The sequence below is a fragment of the Sus scrofa genome, chromosome 13, assembly GCF_000003025.6.
Source record: "Sus scrofa isolate TJ Tabasco breed Duroc chromosome 13, Sscrofa11.1, whole genome shotgun sequence".
NCBI classification, from domain to species: Eukaryota; Metazoa; Chordata; class Mammalia; order Artiodactyla; family Suidae; genus Sus; species Sus scrofa.
The window spans coordinates 197,070,054-197,093,708 of NC_010455.5; the positions used below are offsets into that span (position 1 = coordinate 197,070,054).

The window sequence follows — 23,655 nt, forward strand, 5'->3', positions numbered from 1 at the left end:
TATTTGAAATTTAAAATAAACTCGATGGGCTTAATAGGCGATTAGAGAGAACAGAGGAAAAGCACAGTTAGCTTGAAGAAAGTTCAAAAGAAAATATCCAATCTAGAGAATGGGGTTTTTTTGTTTGTTTTTTAAATGGGAGAAAACAATGCATAAAGCCTCGGCAAACTGAGGAACACTAGTCAATATATGTTTAACTGGGTCCAAGAAAAGTAAAAGACAGAATGAGGGAGAAAAATATTTAAAGAAAAAATGGCTGATAATTTCCCAAATTTAGTGAAAAATAATAATTTGCAAATCCAGAAGCTCAGTAAACTCCAAGGAAGATAAATACAAGGAAAACATCACAATCATACCACTGAAAACAAGATATAGAAAGAAATGAAGCAACTTTTCAGGAAAAAAATCAACCCATTACATAAAGGGACAGTAGAACTATATACATGATGGCTGAGTTCTCATCAGAAACAATGGAAGCCAGGAGTTCCCACTGTAGCTCAGCAAGCTAAAAACCTGACTAGTATCCCTGAGGATGCAGATTTGATCCCTGGCCTCTCTCAGTGGGTTAAGGATCCAGCATTTCTGTAAGCTGCAGCTACATCAGAGGCAGCCTGGATCTGGCATTGACGTGGCTGTGATGTAGGCCAGCAGCTGCAGCTCTGATGTGACCCACAGCCTGGGAACTTACATGTGCCACAGAGATTCAGCCCTAAAAGGAAAAAAACAAAACAAAACAAAAAAAAAAACAATGAAAGCCAGAAAAAAACAGAAGGACATTTTTTGAAGTGCTTTAAAAAAGCAATCAACCCCAAATTCTATACCTAGCAAGAATATTCTTCAAAAGGGAAGGTGATGGCAATTCTAATCCTGCCTACCTATCTACCCAAGAGAAATGAAAACATGTCTACACAAAAACCTGTACAGCAATGTTCATAGCAGCATTATTCATCATAACCAAAGAGTACAGCAATCCAAAATACATCAATTGAGGAGTTCCCGTCGTGGCGCAGTGGTTAACGAATCTGACTAGGAACCGTGAGGTTGCGGGTTCGGTCCCTGCCCTTGCTCAGTGGGTTAACGATCCGGCATTGCCGTGAGCTGTGGTGTAGGTTGCAGACGCGGCTCGGATCCCGTGTTGCTGTGGCTCTGGCGTAGGCCGGTGGCTACAGCTCCGATTCAACCCCTAGCCTGGGAACCTCCATATGCCTCGGGAGCGGCCCAAGAAATAGCAAGAACAACAACAACAACAACAACAAAGACAAAAAGACAAAAAAAAAAAATACATCAATTAATGAATGAATAAATAAAAGGTGGGATACCATACAATGGAATACAAAGTGGGTAATAAAAAGTACTGATACCTGCTACAACATAGATGAACCTCATAGCATTATGCTAAGTGAAAGACAAAAGACCACAATTGTATATTCCATTTTATATAAAGTGTCCAGATGAGGCAAATCTATGGACAGAAGGTAAATTAGAGGTTGCCTAGTGATGGGGGAAGAGCAGGAGAGAGGGGTTCAGTGCTAACAGGCACAAGGTTCAAAAATTAGATTTGGTGAAGTTCCCGTTATGGCACAGCAGAAACGAATCTGACCAGTATCCATGAGGATGCTGGCTTTGATCCCTGGCCTCACAGCAGCTGCAGCTCCGATTCAACCTAGTAACTTACGTAAGCCACAGGTGCAGCCTGTATCTGCAACATAAGGAAGTTCCCAGGATAGGGGTCGAATCTGAGTTGCAGCTGCTGGCTTACACCACAGCCATAACTCGAGATCAGCTGCATCTTCAACCTACCCCACAGCTCACGGCAACGCAGGATCCTTAACCCACTGAGTAAGGCCAGCATCCTCACAGATATTAGTTGGTTTCGTTATTGCTGAGCCACAACATGAACTCTGAGACTAAAATTTAAAAGACTGACCATCAGTTGAAAAACAGCTGGACATCTCATACACTTCTGGTTGCAGCTTCTTCAAGTTAAAAATAACCAAGCAATCCCATTCCTAAGTAATTACCAAGGAAAGTAAAAACATATGTCCACACAGATGAAAAAACTTTATAAGTTTACAGTAGGTTTATTCATATTAGTCCCAAACTGAAACAACCTATTTGCTCATCAACAGAAGAATGGATGAACAAATTATGACTGATTCACACAATGGAATACTATTTGGCAACAAAAAAGGATGAATTGATACATAAAACCACACAGAAAAAAAATCTTCAAAAACCTGATTTAAATGAAAGACGGCAGCCACAAGAGTATATAATGTACGATGCCATTTAAATGAAGCTTAAGAGGCCAAACTAATCAACAGTCTCAAAAATTAGAACAATGGTTGCTTAAGTGGGGGAGATGAGGACCAAGTACAAGGGAACTTTTTTGGGGTGCCAGAAAAGTTCCTGGCTGGAATAGTGATTATGCATGCATATTTATCAAAAGTTATTGAGGAGTTCCTGTCGTGGCTCAGTGGAAACGAATCCGACTAGGAACCATGAGGTTGCGGTTTCATCCCTGGCCTCGCTCAGTGGGTTAAGGATCCGGCGTCGCCATGAGCTGTGGTGTAGGTTGCAGATGCGGCTCAGATCTGATGTTGCTGTGGCTGTGGTGTAGGCTGGTGGCTACAGCTCTGTGGAGAGCCCAGAAGATACAGGGACTCAAAAAAGGGACCTTGCCTGATGGCAGGAAAAAAAAAAAACAAACCTGAAGGCAAGTTCCTAACCAAGGAAGGGAGCTCACCTGAACGGTACATGCCGAAGGTGGGCTTCTGGTCAGGCTGAGACCTGCCTGTACGGCACAAGCCGAGGGCAGGCCTCAGGTTACACAGCTCTCATTTCGATGTTGATGGGGAAAAACTGGGGCTTTCCTGGGAAAACAGTTTCCATGTTTGCGCCAGAGAACATGGATTGCTTCTCAGCTGACCCAGTCTTTCCTGCTGTTTTGTTTGTTATTCAGTTTCCTCAGTCTTTCCTGATTATTTACTTATTATTCTTATTTTCCATTCTTATTTTCCTGTGGTGATTTGTGACTTAACAAAATTACAATAATAATATAATAAGAATTTCATTCTAAGGGACTTTCCCCTATTCATATCCAACTTAATTAAAACATAGTGTTTATCTACTAACTAGATATACAGTAAACTTAAGAGTTAGGATTTTAATGAGGTTCATAGAAGTTAGACATATATTATTCTTGATCAAAAGAAACCCAGCTGTGAGTCTTGTCCTTGATTTCAGAAACTTTCAGTGGTAGCTGGCTAAGTTGATTCGTATTTTCTCATACTGTTTCCCTGCCAAGGACGCTTTAAAGATAGACACTAGTCTGAAGACAAAAATTGTGTTTGTAACCTCTTCAGCTTGTGGGAACTGGCTGGCCATGATGGTTTGTGCTGAGTCTCCTCTTTCCCACATGATATGCTACACCTGTTTGTCCTTGAATTCTACTCATTAAATTTAGTTAAGTTAAAGATTTTAAAGTGTGACGTATTGCTACTGTACCATGTTATCAAAAAACAAAGCCTAATAGTCAACCAATGTACTTTTAGCACTATGATGTAATCTGTAGTGAAAAACTGTCTATATAATCAACCACTTATGCTAATAAAATTTGAGCAGTCCAGCGCCCTGAAAGAAAGGACAGGGACAAAGAGGCTGTCTCCGTTCTCTCGCCTACGCTGTCCATCTCCGATCGGGATGTATACTCCCTGGCCGCCGGAGCTGGCCTCCGGCAACACAGCTTCAATTACACCCCTAGCCTGGGAACCTCCATATGCCGCAGGTGCGGCCCTAAAAAGAAAAAAGAAGTTATTTTAGTATACACTCATGATGTGTGTATTTTACAGTATGTAAGTTTTACCCACAAAAAGTTTTTAAAACTTTATCATTTAGATATGCTATAGCTGCACTAAAGCCTCGTTCTGTACACATTATGGGCACATTTTATCAAGATATTCTGCAGACACGGACGTGAATTGTTATCAAAGATTAAATATTAACTGGTTAAAAATAACTTTATGGAAGGTCACCATGACTTTAATATAATGTATGAAGGTTAAGGAGTCCCCGTCGTGGCGCAGTGGTTAACGAATCCGACTAGGAACCATGAGGTTTCGGGTTTGATCCCTGGCCTCCCTCAGTGGGTTAACGATCCGGCCGTTGCCGTGAGCTGTGGTGTAGGTCACAGACGCAGCTTGGATCCCACGTTGCTGCGGCTGTGGCTGTGGCACAGGCCTGCGGTTACAGCTCCGATTCGACCCCTAGCCTGGGAACCGCCATATGCTGTGGTGAGGCCCTAGAAAGTGCAAAAAGACAAAACAAAAACAAAAACCAATGTGTGAAGGATAAAATAAAAGTCATTTGCAGCAACATGGATGAACTCCCCTACTATGGGAAGTAAGGCAGAAAGAGAAAGGCAAGTACCATATGACAGCACTTACATGTGGAATCTAAAATATGACACAAATGAACATATCTATGAAACAGACTCAGAGACACAGAGAACAGACTTGTGGTTGCCCAGAGGAAGGGTAGGAAGGATCAGGAATTTGGGATTCGGAGATCAACTACCATATACAGGGTGGATAAAGAAGGTCCTAATATAGCACAGGGAACTACATTCAATATCCTACCATAAACTATAATGGAAAAGAATATGAAAAGAATATTTATATGCATAAATGAATCACTCTGCTGTACAGCAGAAATTAATGCAACACTGTAAATCAATTATACTTCACCAAAATTTTAAAATTTTTTTAAAAACCCATGTCATGTTGCCTATTATAAAATTCATTTCCCACACACTAACCTATTTATAAATAGTTCTATAAGCAGAAAATAAACAGCTGTCTCTTAGCGTCTACAGATGAGTGGTTCCAGGACCTCCCTCAGATACCAGAATCTGTGGATGTGCAAATCCCTTATATAAAATGGTTAGTATTTGCATATAACTTATGCATATCCCCCTTCATATATTTTAACATCATCTTTAGATCAGTTGTAATAATTATACAATGTAAATACTATGTAAATAGCTGCCAGCACACAGCAAATTCAAGTTTTGCTTTTTGAAGCATTCTGGCTTTTTTTCCCTGAGTACTTTTGATACCCAGTTGGTTGCATCCATGGATGTGGAATCCAAGGATACAGAGGGCTGAACGTATAGCTACTTCCATACACTGATTTCTGAAATGGCACGGTCTTCTCCCTCCTGGGGCTTAAATTGGAGGGTCGGGGGTGGGGTGGGGCAGAGAACCATCGAATAAAGTAATACAAACTACAAAGGAAATGCACAGTATCCTAACAGAAAATAAAAGAAGGGAGTTCCCGTCGTGGCGCAGTGGTTAACGAATCCGACTAGGAACCATGAGGTTGCGGGTGCGATCCCTGCCCTTGCTCAGTGGGTTAACGATCCGGCGTTGCCGTGAGCTGTGGTGTAGGTTGCAGACGAGGCTCGGATCCCGAGTTGCTGTGGCTCTGGCGTAGGCTGGCAGCTACAGCTCCAATCAGACCCCTAGCCTGGGAAACTCCATATGCCTTGGGAGCGGCCCAAGAAATAGCAAAAAGACAAAAAAAAAAAAAAAAGAAAAGAAAAGAGGGATAGGAGTTCCCTCTGGGGCTCAGTGAGTTAAGGACTCAACATAGTCTCCAAGAGGATGTGGGCTTGAACCCTAGCCTCAATCAGTGGGTTAAGGATCCAGTGTTGAGGCAAGCTGCAGTGTAGGTCACAATGTGGCTTGGATCCAGTGTTGCCGTGGCTTGTGGTAAAGGCCTCAGCTGCAGCTTCAACTGGACCCCCAGCCTGGGAACTTCCATACGCTGCGGTGTGGCTGTGAAGAATGAATGAATGAATGAATGAATGAAGGAAGGAGAGACCTATTTTAGAATGGTCCAGAGATGCCTCTCTGAAAAGGAAACGTTTGCTAAAATTTGAAAACATATTGAAATTTGGTTTTGGTCACACCCACGGCATGCAAAAGTTCCCAGGGCCAGTGACGTGAGCCACAGCTGTGACAATGCCAGATTCTTAACCTGCTGAGCCACCAGGGAACCCCTAGGACATATTGGAATTTAAAAGCTGAGTAGAGTTAACTACATTAAGGAGAAGCAAAAGAGGTAGAGCAGGGAGAAAAAATTACACACAAAAGCCACTGAGCCTCTTTTTCAGTAGCGAGGAAGAGAATTGGGATATAGTAAGCTAGTGGAAGAAGTGGCTTGGAATAAATACGGAGACAGGTAAGCACCAGATCACACTGTAGATTAACGTGGACTTCCTGATGGATTTGGGGTTTTACTAAGTTACAGCAGGAAACCAAGTGAAGAATTTTAGGATAAAAGGAGCCAAGAGACCAAGATAAACAGTCACTATATTAAACATTTAAAAGAGACTGGGAGTTCTCAGCAGAAACGAATCCATTCGGATTCAGCGCTGTCAGAGAGAGAGAGAGAAAGAGAGAGAGAGAGAGAGAGAGAGAGAGAGAGAGAGAGAGAGAGAGAGAGAGAGAGGAACCATGAGGTTGTGGGTTCAATTCCTGGCCTCGCTCAGTGGGTTAAGGATCTGGAGTTGCCCTGAGCTGTGGTGTAGGTGGTAGACACAGCTTGGATCCCGAGTTGCTGTGGCTCTGGCATAGGCCAGCAGCAACAGCTCCGATTAGACCCCTAGCCTGGGAACCTCCATATGCCTCAGGTGTGGCCCTAAAAAGAGAGAGAGAGAGAAGAGACTGAGGGCTAGCATATTAAAAACTAACACTCTGACCAGAGCAGACTGACTTTCATGTGGCTTATGTTATTGATACTTACAAAAAAAAAGCATATTTTATAACAGTCTTTGATTTAGTGGAAATTGACAACACCAACACTGATCTCCTGGCTTAAAATAGAAATAAGTATAAGATATTTAACATAAGACAACAGGCCAGGAGTTCCCGTGTCGGCTCAGTGGTAACGAACTCATCTAGTATCTATGAGGATGCAGGTACGATCCCTGGCCTTGCTCAGTGGGTCAGTGATCCAGCATTGCCATGAGCTCTAGTGTAGGTCACAGACACAGCTCAAATGCCATGGGCCGGCAGCTACAGCTCCAATTTGACCCCTAGCCTGGGAACCTCCATATGCTGCAGGTGTGGCCCTAAAAAGACGAACAGATATTTTTTAAAAAATCTAATTTTGGAGTTCCTGTCGTGGCACAGTGGTTAACGAATCTGACTAGGAACCATGAGGTTGTGGGTTCCGTCCCTGCCCTTGCTCAGTGGGTTAACGATCCGGCATTGCCATGAGCTGTGGTGTAGGTTGCAGACGCGGCTCGGATCCCGCGTTGCTGTGGCTCTGGCGTAGGCCGGCGGCTACAGCTCCGATTCGACCCCTAGCCTGGGAACCTCCATATGCTGCAGGAGCGGCCCAAAGAAATAGCAAAAAGACAAAAATAAATAAATAAATAAATAAATTCTTTAAAAAAAAAAATCTAATTTTGAAATGCATTTAATGGCATGAGTAAACAGTAATGACTAAGTGAAAAAAGCAGGTTATTAAAACTTTACAACAGTATTTCCTTTTTATTTTTTTTTTTTAGGGTCTCACCTGGGCATATGGAGGTTCCTAGGCTAGGGATTGAATCAGAGCTACAGCTACCAGCCTACACCACAGCCACAGCAATGCCAGATCTGAGCCACATCTGTGACCTACAGCACAGCTCACGGCAACACTGGATCCTTAACCCACTGAGCGATGCCATAGATCAAACCTGCATCCTCATGGATTATAGTGTCAGATTCGTTTCTGCTGAGCCACGACGGGAATTCCCACTATTATTTTTTTAATTAATAAAAAAAAGAAAAAAGAATAGTATACATATATAAACACATATATATGTAAAAATACTGGAAGGACAGACACCAGCACTTTCATAATATTATATACATGGGTGATAGAACAGTGTGTTGTTTTGCTTTTTTTCTATTTTTTATTTTCTGTTTTCTTTTTTTTTGGTCTTTTTGCCATTTCTTGGGCCACTCTCGCGGCATATGGGAGGTTCCCAGGCTAGGGGTCAAATCGGAGCTGTAACCACCAGCCTATACCAGGGCCACAAAATGCGGGATCCGAGCCGCGTCTGCGACCTACACCACAGCTTACGACAACGCCGGATCGTTAACCCACTGAGCAAGGCTAGGGATCGAACCCACAACCTCATGGTTCCCAGTCGGATTCGTTAACCACTGCGCCACGACAGGAACTCCCTGTTTTTTTTGTTTTCAAAGTTCATGAGCACTGAGCATGAATTACATTTTTAATGCACAGTTTTTTAAAGTTATAATTAACACAATTATTTGTTGACTCTTCTGTTGAGAAACCTCTTAAATAATGTAATACACCTGTAACTATTTTTTAAGTTTTATTGAAGTATAGTTAATTTACAAGGTTGTGATCCTTTTGCAACTATTTTTAATAAACTTATAAAAACTTTTTGAGGTCAAGGAAATTACTGATATGTTTCACAAAACTGACCCTAGTACCAATTTAAAAAAAAATAAAAACTACTGAACTGAACTAACTGATCCTAAGTCTTAAAATACATTAGACAGCAGTTATTCCTACTACTAAGGGAGGCAATAAGTCCTTTTTAGAGGGCATTTTAAGTGATTCAACAGTGAAAACTTCATTTCCAAACATTCAGTTTGGGAAACCAAAGGACACTTGTAAAGGTCAAAAGGTGAAAGCAGCTACACACTTCAACATATAAACATGGTCTGAGCAATTTCCAAGGTCCCAAACAACATTTATTAAATTCAATTTTTTTTTCCTTTAACCAAACTTTCATACTGCCATCTAGCTGTTTATCCAGCTCTTCACTAGTTGTTAAATGTTACTAACATTAGGCACTGTGTATACAGAAATGATTAAGAAAATCCACGTAGGCGTTCCTGTTGTGGCTCAGTGGTTGACGAATCCGACTAGGAACCATAAGGTTGTGGGTTCGATCCCTGGCCTCGCTCAGTGGAGTGGGTTGAGGATCTGGCATTGCCATGAGCTGTGGTGTAGGTTGCAGATGTGGCTTGGATCTCGCATTGCTGTGGCTCTGGCGTAGGCGGGCTATAGCTCCAATTAGGGTTCCCTAGCCTGGGAGCCTCCATATGCCGTGGGTACAGTTCTAAAAAGAGAAAAGACAAAAAAAAAAAAAAAGAAGTAAGAAAATGCATGTAGAGGAGTTCCCATCGTGGCTCAGTGGTTAACAAATCCGACTAGGAACCATGAGGTTGTACGTTCAATTCCCTGGCCTCCCTCAGTGGGTTAAGGATCCGGCATTGCTGTGAGCTTTGGTGTAGGTTGCAGACATGGCTCGGATCCCGAGTTGCTGTGGCTGTGGTGTGAGCCGGCAGCTACAGCTCTGACTCGACCCCTAGCCTGGGAACCTCCATATGCCCCGGGAGCAGCCCAAAAAATGGCAAAAAGACAAAAAAAAGAAAGAAAGAAAGAAAGAAAATCCATGTAGAGAATAGTCTAATTAGGGTCGATGTCAGAAGAATAAAAAACTGCACTACAAAAGAGCTACTGTCCACATACACTATGGGCTGTAATACAAAAGTGCTATAATAGAAACAGGAAAAGAGGGAGTTCCCATTGCGGCTCAGTGGAAACGAACCTGACCTGTATCCATGAGGATGAAGGTTCGATCCCTGGCCTCACTCAGTGGGTTAAGGGTCTGGCATTGTTGTGAGCTATGATGTAGGTCAAAGACCTGGCTCGGATTCCACATTGCCGTGGCTGTGGCACAGGCCAGCAGCTGCTGCTCTGATTCAACCCCTAGCCTGGAAACTTCCATATGCTGTGAGTGTGGCCCCTAAAAAGTGGGAAAAAAAAAAGAAAGAAAGAAATATGAAAAGAGTGTTGGAGGACATCATTTGCCAGGAAGCGTTGAGGTCAGTTGTATAAAGGAAGAATAAACTTGGCTAGGTTTCCAAGCATGACAGATGACAAAGAAGGAGCAAAATATGGGATGTAGGCCTGCAAGAGAATATGGTAGAGTTTCAAGTATTTCAAAGAGTGATGGTGATTAATCTGTTTGGGAAAAGATCACGAAGGATTTTTCAGCCAACACAAATGTGACCTCCATCCTCTAAGCCAGGGATTAGCAAGCTTCTGTAAAGAACCAGAGAGTATACATTTTTCATTTTGCAGGCCAAACAATCTCTGCCACAACCACTTCACTCTGCTGTTAAAGCATCAAAGCAGCTATAGACACTATGTGAACAAATGAGCATGGCTGTATTCCAATAAAATTTAATTTACAAGACAGGCAGCAGGCCAGACTTGGCCCACAGCTCACAGTCTGCAGGCCCCTGCTCTAAGCCCTAGAAACCGCCAGAGGCTTGTAAGCAGGGAAGTGACAAGACCAGCTCTGCGATTTAGAAAAATAATTCTGGTGGCAGCACTGTGAAGGAGAAACTGAAGGAAAATGTTAGACATTTTCTAGACAGGAAGAGAATAAGAACATAAATTGAGGCCATCCTGATACAGGCTAAAGGAAAGGTTTTTATTTGATAATTTTTTACTTTCTTAGGGCCACATCTGCGGCACATGCAAGTTCCCAGGCTAGGGGTTGGATCAGAGCTGCAGCTGCCAGCCTACGGCAGCCACAGCCATGATGAATCCAAGCCTCATCTGTGACCTACGCTGCAGCCTGCAGCAACACCAGATCCTTAACCCAACTGAGCGAGGCCAGGGATCGAACCCACAGCCTCATGGATACTAGTCAGGTTTGTAATTGCTGAGCCACAAAGAGAACTACTAAAGTAGTATTATCAACAAGCAGGAAGGGCTAAGAATGACTCTGTTTAGGAGTTCCCAAACGGTAGCTTGGGAGTTCCTGAGTGGTGGCGTTGGTCACAGATTCCGCTTGGAACCGGTGTGGCTGGGGCTGGGGCTGGGGCTGGGGCTGTGGTGGAGGCTGGCAGCTGCAGCTCCGATTCAACCCCTAGCCCGGGAACTTTCATATGCTGTAGGTTCGGCCATAAAAAGAAAAAAGACAAAACAAAACAAAAAGAATGGCTATGTTTGGGTGCCCGACAGCTGGCAAGACACCATTAACCAAAACAGGGCAAGGGGAATGGGAGAAGAGCCTGAACAGAATGTGCTGCATGTGACTAAGGGCACACAGGTGGAGACACACTGAGGCAGACGTAGTAGAGACTCCACTGAAGGAGCGGTTTCAGCAGAAATATAGATCAGAGGTTGAGGTTTGCAGTAATTGAGGGGTAACTGAAGTCATGGGGGCAGCAAAGCTATCTCAGGGAGAAAACAGGGCAGAGCGCTGAGGACGAATGCAGCGTTCATCTCTGACTCACTTCCTATGTGCCCTGCACCACTGTGTGCCAGGCATTACAAAAGACTTACCTATATAATGGTCTTTAATCAGCACAAAACTCCTCTAGAGCAGGTATGGAATATTATAGAACATCTCCCATAGGCAAGGCGTTCTGGAGAAAATAAAGATGAATAAAGCCTGACCCCATCATCAGGGGATTTACAAACTGGAGAGGAATCAATTAATACTTTTTAAAATGAAATTACAAGTCGTATCATTTAAAAAATGTTATTAAAAAAATCAGGAATTGCTGTAAAATCATAAATGTAATAAAATTCATTAAGTTAAAAAAAAAATCAGGGAGTTTCCATCATGGCTCAGTGGTTAACGAATCTGACTAGCACCCATGAGGAGGCAGGTTCGATCTCTGACCTTACTCAGTGGGTTAAGGATCTGGTGTTGCTGTGAGCTGTGGTGTAGGTTACAGACGTGGCCCGGATCCTGCGCTGCTGTGGCTGTGGTGTAGGCCGGCAGCTGTAGCTCTGACTCGACCCCTAGCCTGGGACCTCCATATGTCGAGAGTGTAGCCCTAAAAAAAAAAAAAAAAAAAAAAAAAAAAAAAAAAAAAAGGCAAAAAAACCCCAGGAAATTAACAAAATTTAAATATCATTCCGTGGAGTTCCCCAGTGGCTCAGTGGGTTAAGGCTCTGACATCACCACCATGGCTCAGGACACTGCTGTGGCTTGAGTTCAGTCCCTGGCCCCGAACTCTGGCATGCCACGGGCAGAGCCAAAAAAAAAAAAAAAAAAAAAAATCATTCTCGATATTAGGTCTCTGTAGCCAGAGCAAAAGAGTTGACTTGAATGAAACAAAATCTACATCTTCGCCACCATTGCTACGACTAATACTAGCTATTAGTTACAGGGTGCTTCTATGTTACAGGTAGCTCCGCTCTATCTTCAGAGAAACTCTTTTCATGGACCATTCCACTGAATCTTCACAAATACTCTACGGCAGTTCCTATTATTATGTCATATTGCTAAACAGGTTTAGAGAATAACTTGCCCAAGGTCACACAGCTAGCAAGGAGGAAAGCCCAGACTCCACTGAAGTTCAGGTCTGATTCTAATACCTGCGCTTGTGACCATTACACTGTACGGCTGCCTGACAGTTTCATGGCATTTCTCTCGCTTCCGGTGTCTTGAGGAGAAAGATACTCTTCTACTGCCTGTGGGGAAGCGGACAAGAAGAACGAGATGGAAAAGAAATGGCCCCGATTTAGAGGCAACACTATGATTATCTGGAAACAAAAGAAAGCCAGTCCAATGAGGTCTGCAATGACAGAGGTGATTACTCTTGATTCAAATCTTGCCAAAGGAGTCGGGAGACACAGTGTGTCTTCTCGGGTTGCTATGAACCTGGTTTCTAGGCACTCACAGTGTGAATATTTTATAGGCCTTAAAATCCAACAGCATGAATTATTCAGAGAGCTAAGCACTTTTGGAAAAGACACTTTACATACGAAATCTCAGGATGCTTACTTGCCTTCTGCCTTGTAAATCATACACAACAAGAATAAAATTTACTGAGTGCCCACCAATTTTGGTAAAAAGATTTTAAATCTAAAAACCAAAGTAAAGGAGAGGGAGCAAAGATTTTTAAAGAGACTTTCATTTTATAACTATATAACTTGCTCCACTAATATCCTTAACAACTTTTAATTATTCAAAATGGTAAATCCTAAATTTGCATATTTAAATATCCAGTCCCCTACACCCAACTACTTGCTTGACATCCCCCCCCGCCCCAGCCCAGATGTCTCAAGATCACCTCAAAATCAACACATCTGCATTCAAAACTCATGATCACCTCCTCCAAACTTGATCCCATATTGGGATTCTCTCCATTTTCTATTTTATTTTACTTTTTACTTTGTTGTCTTTTTAGGGCCGCACCCATTTAGAGCTAATGGAAGTTCCCAGCCAGGAGTCAAATTGGAGCTGCAGCTGCTGGCCTACCCCACAGCCACAGGCACGTCGGATCCGAGCCCCATCTGTGACCTCTGCTGCAGCTCACAGCAATGCCAGATCCCTAACCCACTGAGTATGGCCAGGGATTGAACTTGCATCCTCATGGATACTAGTTGGGTTCGTTACTGCTAAGCCACAATGGGAACTCCCATTCTGTCTTTCAAATTTTGAAATGCGATATGTGTCCCATTAACCTGTCACACACACAAAAAAGAGTCTACATTATACCTAGGTTTATTTAAACTGATATTTTTGTAGATACTAAAAATTAGAAGCATCATTTCAGGAGTTCCAACTGTGGTGCAACAGGGCTGGCAGCATCTTGGGGGCACCGGGGCTCAGATTTGATCCCTGGCCCAGCACAGTGGGTTAAGGATCTGGCATTGCCGAAGCTGCAACTTATGTTGTGACTGCAGCTCAGATCTGATCCCTGGCCCAGCAACTCCACATGCTTCAGGGTGGCCAAAAAATGGGGGCCAAAAAAAAAGCTTCATTTCAGTAAAGGAAATAAATCTTGTCATGACAATATACTCAAACATATTATTTCCTGTTTTGTTTTGGTTTTTTTTCTTTTTGCCTTTTCTAGGGCCACTCCCGCGGCACATGGGGGATTCTAGGCTTGGGGTCTAATCGGAGCTGTTGCCGCTGGCCTACACCAGAGCCACAGCAATGCGGGATCCAAGCCTCATCTGCAACCTACACCACAGCTCACGGCAACACCGGATCCTTAACCCACTGAGCAAGGCCAGGGATCGAACCCGAAACCTCACGGTTTCTAGTCAGATTCGTTAACCACTGCGCCACAACGGGAACCCCCAAACATTATTTCTTTTTCTTTTTTTTTTTTTTTTGGTCTTTTTGCTATTTCTTGGGCCGCTTCCACAGCATATGGAGATTCCCAGGCTAGGGGTCTAATCGGAGCTGTAGCCACTGGCCTACGCCAGAGCCACAGCAACGTGGGATCCGAGCCTCGTCTGCAACCTACACCACAGCTCATGGCAACACCGGATCATTAACCCACTGAGCAAGGGCAGGGACCGAACCCGCAACCTCATGGTTCCTAGTCGGATTCGTCAACCACTGCACCACGACAGGAACTCCCAAAACATTATTTCTTAAGACCATTCTCCCTGCTTTCCCAGGTCCATATTTTGCCAGCATTTTCTAAAACTCAGACTGGATCCCACTCCATTCATTCAAAAACTTCCAACAGTGTATGAGTCCGAAAGACGTAGGGTACTTAAGTCTTCCCCTAATACAGCTCTCTTAGCTCCTACTATCTTGACACACTCTTTACTTCAGCCACAAAGAAATGAAAGGCAGGAGGCAGTTGATACTTATTACATATCTAATATTAGGCAGCCTGCCACATACATACATTTTAATACATTTATTTATATAGTTCTATGTCTATTTCTATACAATTTATCTATGTCCTTGGAATGGGCACTTTCATCTCTTTGTCTACATACTCCCAATTCCAAACCTTCAAGACACACAGCAGCCAAGTCTGGAAATAAATGAACCAGGTTACATCAAAGGTCTCTTCCATTGCTAAGAGTCTGAGAATCACCTTTCCACTAAGGAAGTGGTCTCCAAGAGCTTTTTTTTTTTTGGTCTTTTTTCCTAGGGCCGCACCCCTGACACATAGAGGTTCCCAGACCAGGGGTCTAATTGGAGCTATACCACCGGCCCACACCACAGCCATAGCAACGCCAGATCCGAGCCACATCTTTGACCCACCCCATAGCTCACAGCAACACTGGATCCTGAACCCACTGAACAAGGCCAGGGATCGAACCTGCATCCTCATGGATACTAGTCGAGTTCGTTACCTCTGAACCACGACAGGAACTCCCAAGAGTTCATCGTTAATTTTATCTATGTCAAGTGAAATGTGTAAACCTTTACTGATCCTGATTTCCAGAAAAAAGTCTTCTTGAGGCAGTCTAGGCTAGTCGAGGAAGTCTGAATACAGGTAGACAGAGAATATTACAGAATTACTTTCCCGATGTGATAATGATAGAATTATGGTTTCGTAAGGAGCATGACCTTGTAGGAGACGCATGTATACAATTTAGGGGTGAGGTTTAATGTCAGCACTATATGATCAAACAGTTAAGCCAAGAAAAAAAAAGAATAACGCCAATGGAAAAACGTTAAAATGCTAATCTACTGTTCGATATTTCTGTATGTTTAAATTTTTTTGCAAGTAAAGGTTGAAAAGACAGAAAGGCATACCATCATGAATTGCCACCTAGATACAGATGACTGCTACACAGTCCCAGAGCCGATCTGCCCATAGCAAAATTCCACTCCCCCTCTGAGGCCATCCTTATCTAGGCTTCCCAGCAGGAGCCCTGCTTCAGCATCTCTGCATCCTCCGGGATCGCTCAGTTAATGCCCTACTCCCCAGTGCAGAGAAACTGGCTCTGGGGTCACAGTTCTGAACCCACGCAGGTGAAAGGGAACCCACCTAGTAAGCAGTTCTGAGAAGGCAAAGGACTAGAGTAAGGACATTTCTTTTTTTTTTTTTTTTTTTTTTTTTTTGTCTTTTTGCCTTTTCTAGGGCTGCTCCCACGGTATATGGAGGTTCCCAGGCTAGGGGTCTAACCGAGCTGTAGCCACCGGCCTACACCAGAGCCACAGCAACGCAGGATCCGAGCCGCATCTGTAGCCTACACCGCAGCTCATGGCAATGCCGGATCCTTAACCCACTGAGCGAGGCCAGGGATCGAACCCGCAACCTCATGGTTTCTAGTCAGATTCATTAACCACTGCACCACGACAGGAACTCCAGTAAGGACATTTCTAAAGGGCTCAGGGGAAGTGGATACCTTAGAGGACCAATTACCCTCTTCCAGCAGTAGCCACCACACTGGCAACTACACGTATAGGCTCTGAAGCTGGCATTGGCCTGGACCCACTCCTACATTCAGCCTCTTCCCAGCTGTGCCCGCTTGGCCAGGTTCATTCATCCACTCCACTTTTCATGGAATAGCTGCTATGTGACGGGCACTGTTCAAGCCTTAAACATCCCTAGGCTTGTGGTCTTCTGATGTGTAAACTGGGAATACGATAGCACATCCCTCAGTAAGTGACAATTCATCAGAAAAGCAGCCTCCAGAGCATGTGATCACTCAACATTATCAACCACTACTGACTAAGAAGATGGTTCATGGAGTTCCCGTCATGCCTCAGAAGTTAGTGAACCCAACTAGTATTCAAGACGTGAGTTCGATCCCTGGCCTTGCTCAGTGGGTTAAGGATCCTGCATTGCCGTGAGCTGTAGTGTAGGTCCACAGACGCAGCTCGGATCTGGCGTTGCTGTGGCAGTAGGTCAGCAGCTATAGCTCCAACTTGACCCCTAGCCTGGGAACCTCCATACGTCTCACCCTCGGCCCTAAAAAGACAAAAAAGAAGAATATGGTTCACATGCATATGACTCTTTGTAAAGGGCACTCTGTTCCTGGCAATACTGCCATTACTATTTAGTCCAGCAAAACTAGTAACTATTTCTGAGTGAAGATGGCAGAGGTACATAAGCATCTCATTTTGCTCCCTCCTGCAACTTCACTAAAACTGCAATCAATAAAAGGAGTTTTTAAAAAGTAAACTCACAATGACATGGAGAACAGAAGAGACAAGAGCAACCAAATTTTGAAAGCTGGAAAGCAGATGGACAACGGTAACTGACAGCACAGCCAAGCAAGCTGCATTTCCAAGCCAGCAGTGGGGAAAGCTGAGCTCCAGCACAATAAAGACTTGGGGAGAGTTCCCATTGTGGCTCAGTGGTAATGAGGCCAACAAGTATCCGTGAGGGTTCAATCCCTGGCCTCACTGAGTGGGTTAAGGATCTGGAATTGCCATGAGCTGTGGTGTAGGTCACAGACAGGGCTCTTGGATCCTGTGTTGCTGTGGCTGTGGTGTAGGCCAGCAGCTACAGCTCTGATTCAACCCCTACCCGGGAAACTTCCATAAGCCACGGGTGCGGTGCTAAATAGACAAAAAAAAAAAAAAAAGGCTTGGGGGGAAGCAGGAAGAAAAGTTACATCCCAGAACCTATCCTTTTTCTCCTCATAGTACTGGCTACTGCTTCTTCCACATCCTGGCAGAAGCCTGAGGTTCCCTCCCCGCACTTCTTATGTTCTGAAATGGGGGATACCAGACTCAATGGAAGATGTAGGTGTTGTATTGAAAACTGGACATAAGCCACTGCTATTCCTCTGTTCTGGTGCAGGAGATTGACAGCCAGATCCTTTCCTTCCAGATGGGAATCCGGAGAGCTACACAGAAAAGAAAACTTAAATCATTATAAAACCTCAGAGATGGAGTTCCCGTCGTGGCTCAGTGGTTAACAAATCCGACCAGGAACCATGAGGTTGCGGGTTCCATCCCTGGCCTTGCTCAGTGGGTTAAGGATCTGGCGTTGCCGTGAGCTGTGGTGTAGGTTGCAGACATGGCTCAGATCCTGCATTGCTGTGCTCTGGCGTAGGCTTGGCAGCTACAGCTCCGGTTAGACCCCTAGCCTGGGAACCTCCATATGCCGTGGGTGCGGCCCTAGAAAAAGGCAAAAAAGACCAAAAAAAAAAAAAAAAACCTCAGAGAAGAGAACACATTGCATTTTAAAGCAAGAATAGGATGCTATCATAAGAAATATTCAGAGACTAAAAAATAGCCTTTGAACAGTAAAAACATAATCAAGGCATTTTAAAAAAAAATAATCCAAAAAGAAAGGTTGGGAAATAAAAGTTAAGAAAATCCACGAGTTCCCATTGTGGCTCAGCGGTTTACACACCCAAATAGCATCCATGAGGATTCGGGTTTGATCCCTGGCATCACTCAGTGGGTTAAGGATCTGGCATTGCCATGAGCTGTAGTGTATGTTGCAGATGTAGCTTAGAACTGGCATTGCTGTGGCTGTGGCTGGCAGCTGCAGCTCCAGCTCGACCCCTAGCCTGGTAACTTCCATATGCTGTGGGTGTGGCCCTAAAAAGAAACACACACACACACACAGAAAATCCAAGTAGATGGATAACAGAAGAAAACAGATGAGAAAACTAGAAGAACTTTAAAAGGTTCATATCTAAATAACAGGTGTTTCAAGAGAAACTACAGAGAAAATATGAGGGATGAAAATGACAAAATATTCAGGAAAATTTCTCCAGAATAGAAAGTACTGCATTCCCAGATTTAGAGGGCCTATCAAATACTCAACCTAACAGATGAAAATAGACCTACACTAAGACAGATCATTTAAAATCTCAAACCACTGGAGTCAAAGCATAGCATCTATAAGTCCGTGGAAAATTTTTAAAAGTAGGTCACGTACAAAGGCTCAGGAAATCATCATAGTTTGGAATTCTCAGCAGCAATATAAAAAGCAAGGTGACAACAGAGCAATAACTTCAAAAGGCTGAAAAAAATTATCTCCAACTAAAATTCTATTACCAGCCAAAATATCAGTCAAGGATGAGGATAGAATCAAAACATATTCAGACAGGCAAGGTCTCGGAAAAAAGTAACTCGTCTCGTCAAAGAGCTACTAGAGTTTGAGTGCCACCAGGGAGAGTACACTAACAAAAGAATACAGGAAAACATTCCCACAGAGGACAGCTAAAGAGACCCCGGCTGTGCCCCAGCCAAGGCACACCCTCGGGCGGGTGCACACCTGGAACCTGTCCCAGCTGCCACGCCAGCTTTCTAACCTGAGGACTGAACGCCCATGAACTTGGCCCAGATTCCAATCTGTCCTCAGCTGGGCTGGGCTTGGCTTGATCTTCATTATATGCAATACAGTTCCTGCTCTCCTTCCAAGCCGCAGAGCCTGTATCAGCAAAGGGCATTCACTTCCCTCCGAGAAGTGCAGATAATTGCACTATCTGCCTGCCCAGATAATTGCAGGCAGGCTATGGTGAGCAGCCAAGAAAACACAAAATCGGAGCAGTCTAGTTACTCCTCTGATTTTCTGCTGTCCTTCTAGTATCTGGTCCACAGTTCCCAAGACTCACTCATAACACTGCCCACTGATCTGCTCTGAAAGGGTCCCTGCCAGAGAAACAGTTAGAGAAGCTGGAGCCATTTGTCCTTTTCCTGGAAGCTTTCATCTGACAGTGACAATACTGTCCTTGCCTCACACAGTCAAGTTTATCCTTACAGTTATGAAACAAAACTTTAGTCTTAAACTGAGGAAGCTCTAGCATTTTCTAATAAGTCTGTTTGGACCTCATCCAGGGGAAATAACTTTGTTATCACCATTTATTTAGTGAAAAATCCACTGTTAATAAAGACATGTTTATATTCCTATAAGGTTTTGAGTTTAACTGCAGAAATTAATGAGGTGCTATGATTTTATCACCTGGTAGCAAAGATTAATCCCAAAGGTATGATTCTGTTGCCCTCTGGAACATTAAGCAATTACATCTAACTCAGCAATTTTGTTGAGATATTCCTTTCCCCATGGAATATAGAAATATCTATTTCTTTCCTTTTTTCCCCACTTTTTAGGGCCACATCTGTGGCATATGGAAATTCCCAGACTAGGGGTCAAACCAGAGCTGCAGCTGCCAGCCTACACCACACCATAGCCACATCTGCAACCTAGACCACAGCTCATAGGAATGCCAGATCCTTAACCCACTGAGGGAGGCCAGGGATTGAACCCACATCCTCATGGATACTAGCTGGGTTTGGAACTTGCTGAACCACAACTGAACTCCATAAACATCTATTTCGTAAATCAAAAAACAAACAAACAAACAAACAAAAAAACCAGTTATTTGTGGCACTCTCAATAACGGTAAAATAAAACTCTGAAATATGCTTAGTATTTGTATGAGAATTCTATTTTTAACTCTATTCACTCAAAACCAAATATACTGTTTAAGATATATATAAATATTACATGCAAATATATGTATATGTGTATATTTATGTACTTGGGTGGAAAGCTTATTTTATTTTAGGGCCGTACCTACAGCACATAGAGGTTCCCAGGCTAGGGGGTCAAATCGGCGCTATAGCTGCTGGCCTATGCCACAGCCACAGTAATGCAGGATCCGAGCCTCGTCTGAGACTTACACCACAGCTTAGGGAAACACTGGATCCCCAACCCACTGAGCAAGCCCAGGGATGGAACCCATGTCCTCATGGATACTAGTCGGGTTTGTTAACCACTAAACCACGAAGGGAATTCCTGTAAAGTTTCTTTTAAAAAGCAAAAAAATCAGGATACAGGCTACCTCTAGGAGAAAGATGTTAACATTTGATTTCATTTGCTTATGGATAAAATACTGATCCCTGCAAGAGTATTGCTTAAAGTATATATTTATATATGTTCTGCTCACGGGTTTTTTGGGTACCTGAGATACATTTGTAACAACAGAAACTTACTGGAAAAGAGAACAAGAATTTATGCTACTGCTGAATATCCAAGGGGGTTACCACAGGAAGGTATTACACAACATATGCCTCTTCATATTTTCTCTTCCTGAAGGCCCTCTCTACCCATTCCTGCCAGGCCAGTCGAATGAGTCAATACAGCCTTAAAGTCAACACCACTAAGTGCTAACAAGGTGAATAAATCCACCATTATTTAACCTGGTCCTCAAATATTTTGTGATCCAGTCTCTAAATGCAAAGAGACAAACAGATTCTAAAAATGCATATGAATCAAACAAATTAGCTACTGCCTTTAAATGATAAAATCCTTTCCGATTTTGTCACTACTGTGGCTGGGGTTCAGTCCTTGGCCAGGGAACTTCTGCATGCCACAGGTGCAGCCAAAAAGGAACAAAATAATAAGGCATTAAATTATAAAATCCTATCAGTTATAAGAAGTGAAAAGAGCACTAAAATTATACTTTAAAATACAATTATCTGTTTAAACCACCTACCTGAAACTTATCCTACAATGCCAAAAGGATTTTCATCCATAATGGTGAAAACCCAGAAACAACCAAAATGATCATCATTAAGGGATCGAGAAAATTTGAGTATTTCCAGAGTTCCCTGGTGGCACAGCAGGTTAAGGATCCATGGCTGTCACTGCTGTGGCTCAGATCACAGCTGTGGTGCAGGTTCCAACCCTGGCCTGGTAACTTCCACCTGCGGCAGGCATGGCCAAAAAAAAAAAAAAAATTAAAGAGTACATCCAAACAGTACATCCAAAAATGAGATAGGTCAGCATGTACTAAGTTAATGTATCTTTAATTTTTTTTTAAGCTAATGTATCTTTATATTAAAGTAGTTGCCCAACAGTATTATGGCACAATCCCCTCCTAGGGACTGGAATTGAGGATGTAAAGTATGCAACGTCCAAAATCAAGGAAGTCTAACTTTTTTCTTGATACTCTTCTGCGCACTCTGAATTTTTTACTTGATGTTCCTCTGTAATATTTTTAAAATGTTTACAACCTGAATATATTGTAATCACTTAAAAGGAGCCGATAAGGATAAAATAATAAGATAAATTCTTTACCTTAGACTCCAGAAAATGAATTCGGAAATAATCAGCCAGTTAAGGCTGCTGTGATCCTAGCGGGCAGAGAAGGATGGGGGGTGGGGAGGGCGTGTCTCCGGAAGAGAAACACGACATCCTTCCCCGGCTCTCATTACACCAGCTTTTTCCTGCCGCATCATTATTCAAGAGAACGTCTTGTTTTCATTTTAAGAACGAGGAGGCCTGCCACACTATTACCGGTAAAAAATGCCTAACGTCTGTTCTACGTCTGAACAGTATGACAGAAGAGAAGACAACTGACCCTGACCGAAGATGATGTAAAAGAAGCGTGACAAGCCTGGGAGTAGGAGGCTTGGGAAATGTTAAGAAAGGGGATTTATATAAAGTGCAAGTCGGTGAAGAGTTGGCGCGAAGAGGTGGGACACTCCGAAAAGAGAAATTAATGTCTTTGAGAGGTATAACGCTGGTTACACATTCACTCCAATCGGAGCTTGACTCTCCCCAACACACACACACACACACACACACACACACACACGCATGCACAGCGCTAGCAGCAGGGAGCGAGCGAGGACAATCTCATTACTGCTTTGGCTTTAAAAGGTTATATATTTACCTTTCCGATTAAGCACCTTCCAGTGATGAACTCGGAAGCCAATTTATTGGTTAAAAACCAAGCGTCTTCCCCAGCACAACTACCATTGCTACCTGGGCTACGCTCCTCATCTAAAAGGACACTCAACACTTTATGATTAATCCTGGAAAGAATGTTGACCCTCCTCTATTCCCTCTTTCCACCTCTGTCCCTACTCTCCTAAGGAGCGAGTCGGAAAAGTCCACCAAACACTTAACAACATCGCCAGCAGAGGCTGAGACCAAACGGGAGGGGTGAGCAAGTCCTCGAAAGGCCCCCAGACGCCGAGTGCGGGCCGCACGTCTCTCCCCTGCGCCGGGCACCGCGGTGAAGCTGACAGGTTCGGGATGGAAACCTGTGCAGATCCTCCAGGGAAGCAAGTCGACGGCGAGATAACGCGGCGTAGCTGCCTGCCCCGGCCGAACGCGCTCCCCGGGCGCCCAAGAAGACATGGGCTGGTGAGCAGGGAGCGGCGGAGGCCCCCGCCCCGCAGGCCGCCCGTATGCTCCGCGAACCCGCTCCGCCCCGCGACGCCGCGCACCGCGCACGGGAAAGGCCGGGCGCTGTCGTCCCTCGCAGGCCGGGCCGGCTGAGGACGCCTCTCCAAGAGCAGGCGGTGGGCGCTAGCCCCCAGCACGCCCCGAAACTGACTGCCCGCACTCACCCGGCTTCCCCCACGCCCACGCCAACGCGAGGCGCGCGCGCAGAGGAGGAAGCTGCCGTGCAGCTGTCTAGCCCGCGTCCTCCGCTCCACTTCAGCCCCCGGGAGCCGGGAGCGGGCGGCGGGCGTGAGGCGAGGGCGCCGGTGGGGCGGGGCGCGGCGCCGTGCGCAGGGAAGCAACCAATCGGCGTGCAGCAAGTGGCCGGCCGGAGGCGGGGCAAGGATCTAGGGGCGGGGCGAGGCAGCCAAGGGGCGGGGTGAGGGCGGTCGTTCTGCGGCCCCCTGGGAGCTGCTGGCTGGACTCTGCGCCTTGTGATTCGCGGCAGCGCTGACCTGACCCCTCTGTTGTTTTCTGGGCGGCATCAGTGCTGCGTTTCCGCTCAAGGACTTCAAGTGCAGCATCGGTGAAATCACACGTGTGGGAGGAGCCCAAGACCTAGAGAGCGGAGGTTGTCTTTGCCCCTGGGTTAAGCGGCTTTGACCGAGAGCAGCCCAGGGTAGGGCGTGTACTCCAGGAGGTTCTCAGAAACGGGGGGTCTCTAGAAGTGACCTTTTCCAATCCC

At 44.4% G+C, this 23,655-nt stretch overlaps 1 protein-coding gene across 8 annotated transcripts in view; it reads right to left on the bottom strand.

Moving 5' to 3' along the window:
• Nucleotides 1-23,255, bottom strand: part of TMEM50B (transmembrane protein 50B) — a 45,024-nt gene extending 21,769 nt beyond the window's left edge. Inside the window, exons 1-4 of one of the 8 annotated variants that reach the window (XM_021070938.1) lie at nucleotides 23,096-23,248; nucleotides 17,502-17,622; nucleotides 12,439-12,534; nucleotides 11,395-11,477 (exon numbers count right to left, since the gene is read on the bottom strand). The gene's annotated coding sequence lies outside the window, so the exon portion shown is untranslated. Of the gene's footprint in view, nucleotides 1-11,394; nucleotides 11,567-12,438; nucleotides 12,535-17,501; nucleotides 17,623-22,413 lie in introns of those variants that run through there. The other 7 variants (XM_021070939.1, XM_021070940.1, XM_021070936.1 and 4 more) reach the window with 7 other exon arrangements.